This window comes from Passer montanus, unplaced genomic scaffold (genome assembly GCF_014805655.1).
Source record: "Passer montanus isolate IOZ18808 unplaced genomic scaffold, ASM1480565v1 scaffold34, whole genome shotgun sequence".
NCBI classification, from domain to species: domain Eukaryota; kingdom Metazoa; phylum Chordata; class Aves; order Passeriformes; family Passeridae; genus Passer; species Passer montanus.
This window is the reverse complement of record NW_024368152.1, coordinates 9,628,457-9,635,304: the sequence shown is the minus strand read 5'-3', so window position 1 is coordinate 9,635,304 and position 6,848 is coordinate 9,628,457. Positions and strand designations below refer to the sequence as shown.

Below are 6,848 nucleotides of genomic sequence, written 5' to 3'. Positions count from 1 at the left end.
GAGATTGCATATGAGCATGGCTTTGGAAATGGTAAGTGAAACATTTTTTCTTTTTTTATTACTAGTTTTGTGCTTTTAGATTCAGATTGGAGATAAGAATCCAAATATTGTTTTTTCATGTTTCAGAATGCAATCAGAGTTGTACTGTGTATGATTTTTCCAGTCTGTATTCTTAGTTATAAGTGGCATGCAGTTTTCCAAATTGAGTCTCTGCTTTACAAATATAATTTAAATGTCTTCTGCAAATGTGTTAGAGCACTTAATTTGCATAATAATTTTGGTAAACAGAAAACACTTTCAAATAAAGCATAATTTACAATATTAAGTAAAAGAGATGCTGGCATTAAAATTTCCAAGTGCAATTAGTTTTGAAACCCATTGACTTCCCAAGCACAGTGGGGTTTTAAAGAGTGCAATTAAACCTCATTATGTATAACAAATAATGCCATTATTAACAATATTTTTTAAAGAAAAAAGAGGTTACGTGGTTGAATTAAAATCTAAAATGCTGCAGATATAATAAAAGCTAGCTGCCAAGCTCAGCACACAAGATTAGTTATGTCTGAAAAGGCATGAAGGTGCCAAGCAGAGGGCTGAGGGTGAGGAGTCAGCTGCCCTGCCTGTCTCATAAGGCACAGGTACTGTCAAGCTCTGAGCCTCTGTGGTTGCCTCAGCTCAGCCAAACAAGCTCTGCAGAGGAAGTTTAGCTCTGTGGTCTGGCGACTAAAACTTGGGTATGATGAGGACCACAACCTAACGAATATTATATACACAAAGAAATGCCTGTTGCATACACTGAACTGCAGTACCAGAAATTTTGACTTCTTGTGTCTTCTTCATGCACAAGAGTTATGCAAAACAATCCAGCTAGGGACTGTTTTGATTTCTGCACAGGAGACAATAAGCCTGGTTTAGGCATCGTGGTTCATGGATATTTTGAGTCTCTATCTGGTTCCAATGCAAAAGGTGCATTTGTATGGAAACCATCATGGTATAAACTGAACAGCAGAGTACTGTGTGTGCACATGGCTGGAAGTGCCCAGCTCTGCTGTGAGAAGCTGTGTGAGTAGGGAAGAGGAAAGAGGGTGTGTGCTCTTCTGCCCTACAGTTTGTGTCTGTGTGTGCTTGTGATGATTTATAATTGCAAAGTTTCTAAGCATCTAATATTGGAGTTTATGTATTATTGTTATTGATTGTGAATGTATGACCTTCCTCCTGCTTGCTAAGCATCTGTCATTAATAGATCAATAAACCATTTTGATGTTAATTTGATTTGAAACAGAAAACATGGTAAGATTTTCCCCATGGCAAACTGGAATCTGGATGTCTCATTTCCAAAATGGTGAAATAACTAATAAGACTTGTGGACAAGGCTTGTTATGCTTGGTTGTGCCTATAGATTTTTAAACTGGCATATTGTGTGTATTATTATTGCACACAAACTAGAATGCTCATTTTCAAGACAAGCAAAAGGACTAACTTCAAAACTATTTAAGTGTATAATGTTCAGAGGTTCTCTGCTGAATACTAAAATGCCTAAATAAGTTACTGACTAAACAATCCTATGTTTAGTTTTCTAGTTTCGTAAGTAGTTTAGTGAGGAGGTTTTGCAGAAGCAATTTCCACTTCAGTTTAATTCAAGACATATGTGCTTTTCTGGTCCTCTTTACTGGAGAGAACTAGACTGTTCTGTTTCTCCACCGTAGGCTAACAAATGGCCACCAAGTCTCCAGAGAACTGATTAAATATGCCTTAGAAAAAGCCATTCTTGTGTCCCATCACAGAGAACTTGGAATCCAGTGCCAAAATTGCCAACAGCTGAAAAATATGTTCAGAGGTCAACATAAAAAAATAAGTTAATAGAATTGAAGAATATACATTTGCAGTGTATATAGCAGATTCTTCAGTTTTCCCTGATGCCAAGATATTCTGTCCCTGCTATACATTTCTGGCATTTTTAGGCCATTAAGAAGATAATATTCTATACCTGTATTTACTTGTTTTGATCGGATCATGAGAGCCAAGATATATTTCAGGAGAGGACAAGACATATTTGGGAGGAAATGCACCCTTTTTCAGCAGTTGGAGTGATACAGCTTATTCTAGAGCTCTTTAGGAAGGGAAAGATCTCTCCCATTATGAGTGTACTGAAACAAACTTGGTGTGGCAAGTCTCACTCTCACCAGGAGAGGTATCACTATGTCTCAAGGACACAATGCTTTCTGGTGCCTGTGATTAGTGCCTATATTTAGGTCCACTCTCTCTGCTCTCCTGACAAACACATAAAACTTCCTTAGGATCTCCATAAGGCTTTAGTATGTGGACATTTGGATTTGAATTTACACTTCACTTACTTATCAACTGTCTGGTGATATTACCTTAAATGACTTTAGGGGTTGTTTACCCATGCTTGCAAACATTGCTGTTATGCAAGTGCATGCATTCATATAGCAGGTATTTAATCACATTTTTCAAAATATATTCTAGGAGTCACAGGACCATCCATTGTGCTAATAGACTGTTTAAAACAAGATATTCATAAAGTTGTTGGAAGATAAATCCCAACATTTTTTAAAGGATTTTCAGGATTGGCATACAATATACTCTTAAAGGGTCTTTGCACTATGAGACAGTAACTACAATCTAGCTTGAAGCGGCAATGCTTAACAAAAAGAGGGTGAAGATTAAAGTACATCTGGGCCAGACACCCCTATTTCATGTGACAACTCTACCTACCTATTATAAGTTAAAAATGGATCCAGCCAATTTAATAAAAATATAAATAGAATGCATTCACAACCAATACACAGTCCGGACAGCCAAGCACTGACATCAGTATTGGAGCTGGGTGAACACAGAATCTGAGCTCACTAGGAGACAATCCCCAGTGTTCACAAGGAAAGCCTGGTAGAGCCAGCTTAAATACAGTTTTTCTCGTCTAAGGCAGAGTCTATTGTCTTCTATTCAGGACCCATCTTTGTTTCAGATTTTCCCATATTCATGTTGGTTTTTTTCTCTGTGCAAAAGTCAAAAAAAGCTCATCTGGGAATTGATGTATTTTTGCTGCCGAATTCCTGGAATATGTCTTTCAGATGTAAATTTCTGATGGCTCAGATTATCTAGGTCAGACATCTTCATGGGCCACCATCGCTGGGTGGCTTCTGGTTTATTCCAGAGAGAACACCGATCTCCTGTCTTGGCCAGTCTTTTTCGTGTATTAATTTGGATTCCTTTCCTCTGCTGCCAGCTGTCGTCTCCTCACTCCCTGTAGCACCCTTGTCTCTGGCTAGTGTGCCCTTTATTATTTGTTTTACTAGAAACCATACTATATCCTATATAATACTTATACCACACCTCGCAGAATACTCATAATGTACGAATTATCAATATACACATACACACCTCACAGAATACTCATAATGTATGAATTATCAATATACACATACACATATAGTCTCAATCAGCATGAATTACCAAAATACACATAACATTACCTTTTTGAACTATTTTTCAGAAGAGTGAATTCTTATTCCCTTGTGTGTAATGAGTTTGTCTGAGAGCATGTAGAAGCAAAATATGACCCTCAACCGTGTCACACTCTTGAGGAGCTTTCTGGAGCTCCTATAGTCAGAGAGTTAATAAAAACACAAAACTGAACAGATTAGTGCTCAAAGCATTTGATACTATATAATAATGAAGTGTCTATGATGTGAAAATACTAATTTCAGTTACTTAAGGCACTAAAATGAGCACTTTACAGATGTACCTAATGGATTTTCTGTCTGTGATCATCAAATTGAGAATTTAGACAATTCTCATCTCAACTTCATTCCTCGTTTCAAAACCAGTTTCTTTTTATAGCTCGCCTTCCTTTTCTCCTTTCCAGAAGGAACAAAGAAACAGGCATGGTTTCTTTGCTAGCAGTATAATTTCTAGAAAACTAACTGGCCTGATTCATGCATCATATTATACCCATCTTTACTCCAAGCCCCGAGTACTGGTTCAGATACCTGTGAACAGAGTAACAATGAGAAGTGCTTTAAAGTCATGTTAAGACAGAGATCACCAAGACTGGTTACCGTAAGTGGAAATTGTAAAATCCATCTGTTACTTACTTGAGCCTTTGAATGGGTCTAAATGCCTGCAAATTGTTCTTTTTAGAAGCAATAGAAGGAATGGCAAGTGTACTCTAAAGAGGAGGAGAAAGGACTTGGAATGTGTTCAGCCAACATGCTGCTGCTCTCTCAGCAGCAGAATAACCTATTTGGAAAGAAGAAATGTCTCCTGGTCACTCTGAACTCAGGGCAACACTTTTAAAGCAAATGTTTATTCTTAGATTTAAAAGTAGTACTTTTGCACTTTACTGCCAATCGACAGTATGGTAATTTTAAATTTCTTATTCCCCTAATGAAAGGTAGTCCTAGAATTTACTTCATTATGCTTTTGATGAAGACACTTTCATAAAGCATGCTGTAAGATAATTACAATTGAACAAAGTGTTCCCCAGGTAAATAGGCTATAATTAGTGCAAATTATCCCATGCATCTATTTTATTTTAGGATTGGTTGGTTTGGTTCCTCAACACGTAAAGGCATTCTGAATAATTACCAATGCAATCTGCACGATGCACTATAATTTTCTACTAGGTACAGAGTGTTTATTTATACTTATAATGTCTGATCTTCTAAGGAAATTTTGTCATGGCATCATAATTAGTCTTGTTGACAGAAAAGAGCTCTGCTCTGCAATATTTAGGAGATAAAAGGAAGCTAAATTAACCCTATAATATACTACCTTTATAGTCTGATTAAAGCCAAATCTGAACATATCAGTGCATATATGAGAAATTAGCTCAGTCAATGATATATTTCTACATATTACACCACATCATAAATGGTAAAGTATGCTTACTTGTGAAAAACTCAAGTCCAAAATATTTATGTACTCAATATATCCTAGAAAAGTAGAATTAACTGAATAAACTTAAACAGATTTAACTACTCTGTTTTATATAAACCTTTTGATATTGTACATTTATTTTCACAGATAGGTGGATAAGTGGATCTTAACAACTGTGATTTCACTGACTTGCAGGGAATGTGAGGTGCACCATTTAAATGTTTCAGAAAGATTATTTTTAAAATTTGTAAAAAACATAGGTTAAAATTCCAAAGCTGTTATTTGAAAACCGTAGTATTTCCTTGCCAGTGGCTTGAAGACTGCAAAATTTAATACTGTTGTTATGAATGAAATCTGCCATTGGGGTATAAAGTCATTTATGGGCATTACACTGGGTTTAGAGTGTCAGTTTGGTATACAAAACAAGTTTAGGGAAATATATTCTAGAAAAAGTACACATAATAATCCAATTTATAGGACATTCTCCATGAAAACCTAGGTATAAATATAGCAGTGCATAAGTTATCCTGTTTGACAATTTTTTCTTTAAGCACCTCTTCCTCAGAAAAAAAAAAATGCAATGCCACATTTGTAGCTCTACTTCCATTTCTCCTCATATTTAACATTCTCTAAGTTTGTTTTTTAAAAAATTTAAGTTATCTGACTTCTTTCATTTTCCTTTCCCTTTCTGGTTAATGTTTAATGTTTCAGTACAAGGATGTGTAATATACTCATAGCAGAAACATGAGTATGTTAAACAATTCATGCCATGTAAATAGTACACAGCGATAAAACCTCCTTTTTTGTTTCAGTTTAGAATAACTTTGAAGTGGATCTACTTGCCACTAGTCACCTTCTACGCTTTGGTTCACATCACACAATGACTCTTAAGTACCATAATCTGGATGAAAGCACAAGGAACTGAACCCATGGTATTTGGCCCACAGGAATAGCCTAGAATTAGTCTGAATTCAACACCTTCTAAAATATGTGCAGAGAAGTCACTGAGATCACAGCAACAACTGATCACTCCATAAATCCACTCCTATTTGTCTACACCACATACAAAGTGATATCTAGTGGAGCCCTGTTGAATGATTAGTACTTTTAACTGTAATTAAATATAAATAGATGAGTTAATTCAGTTATATACACACAGGGGAATGCCTGACCACAACAAGCAGCAGCATGAGCTCCTACAAATACCTTGGTTGTAATTCAAGAATATTGTTATCTTATTGCAAAAGTTCTGTACCTTCTCAGTGATTGCTCATGGACAGCTCCTCACAGCACAGGGACGCTCCTACTTCGCAGCACAACCAACACATTGCTGCTCTCTTCTCAACCAGCTAACTCACTCTTTTATAGCACTCATCCTTACTAGGCATAGCCGTGGCTTATTAAGGGCAGGCCTATTCCTACTCTTTGGTAATTAGTACAGCTGCAGCTCCTCAGGGGTGAGATTGCCTCCTGCACTGTCTCTATTCTCTTATATTCCACACAAGAACTAGAAGAAGTATAAACAAGAAGTATAAATGCTTGAACAGGTTGCTATTGCTCTGCTGTAGTATGCAGTATTGCTATTACACTGCTGAAGCATGAAGGTATTTCTTAGGTTCATCTGCAACGCTTCTGTGTAGCATCATTATCACCTTGCTCCTCAGGAAGCCTTCCCAGAGCTTTCTCACAGTCTAGCTCTGCTGAATCTTCTGGATGCTCATCTCCTTGAGGACCACCTCAGCATAAATGCTGAGCCTCCTGAGGCTGAGATGGCAGCACCTGCACAAACCATGGGGTGTGAGAAAAATATAATTTCTCTTTCCTACTCTATATTTTTCTGAGCTTATGACAGGGTTAGTAGGCACTGAGTGGAAATAAGGAGGAGAAAGTGAGTGAAAATATGTTTATTAACATATTGATAAATTGTAGCAAGCTGAGAGACTGGAAGA

The 6,848-nt window shown here is 36.8% G+C and overlaps 1 long non-coding RNA gene across 1 annotated transcript; it reads right to left on the bottom strand.

The window, feature by feature from the left end:
- Positions 1-3,379: 3,379 nt before the first annotated feature.
- On the bottom strand, positions 3,380-6,229 carry LOC120505316. The gene is made up of 3 exons (XR_005628204.1): positions 6,155-6,229; positions 4,116-4,260; positions 3,380-4,010 (listed from the first exon to the last, which is right to left on the bottom strand). It is a non-coding gene; the product is annotated as an uncharacterized LOC120505316 (long non-coding RNA).
- Between the last annotated feature and the right edge of the window lie 619 nt (positions 6,230-6,848).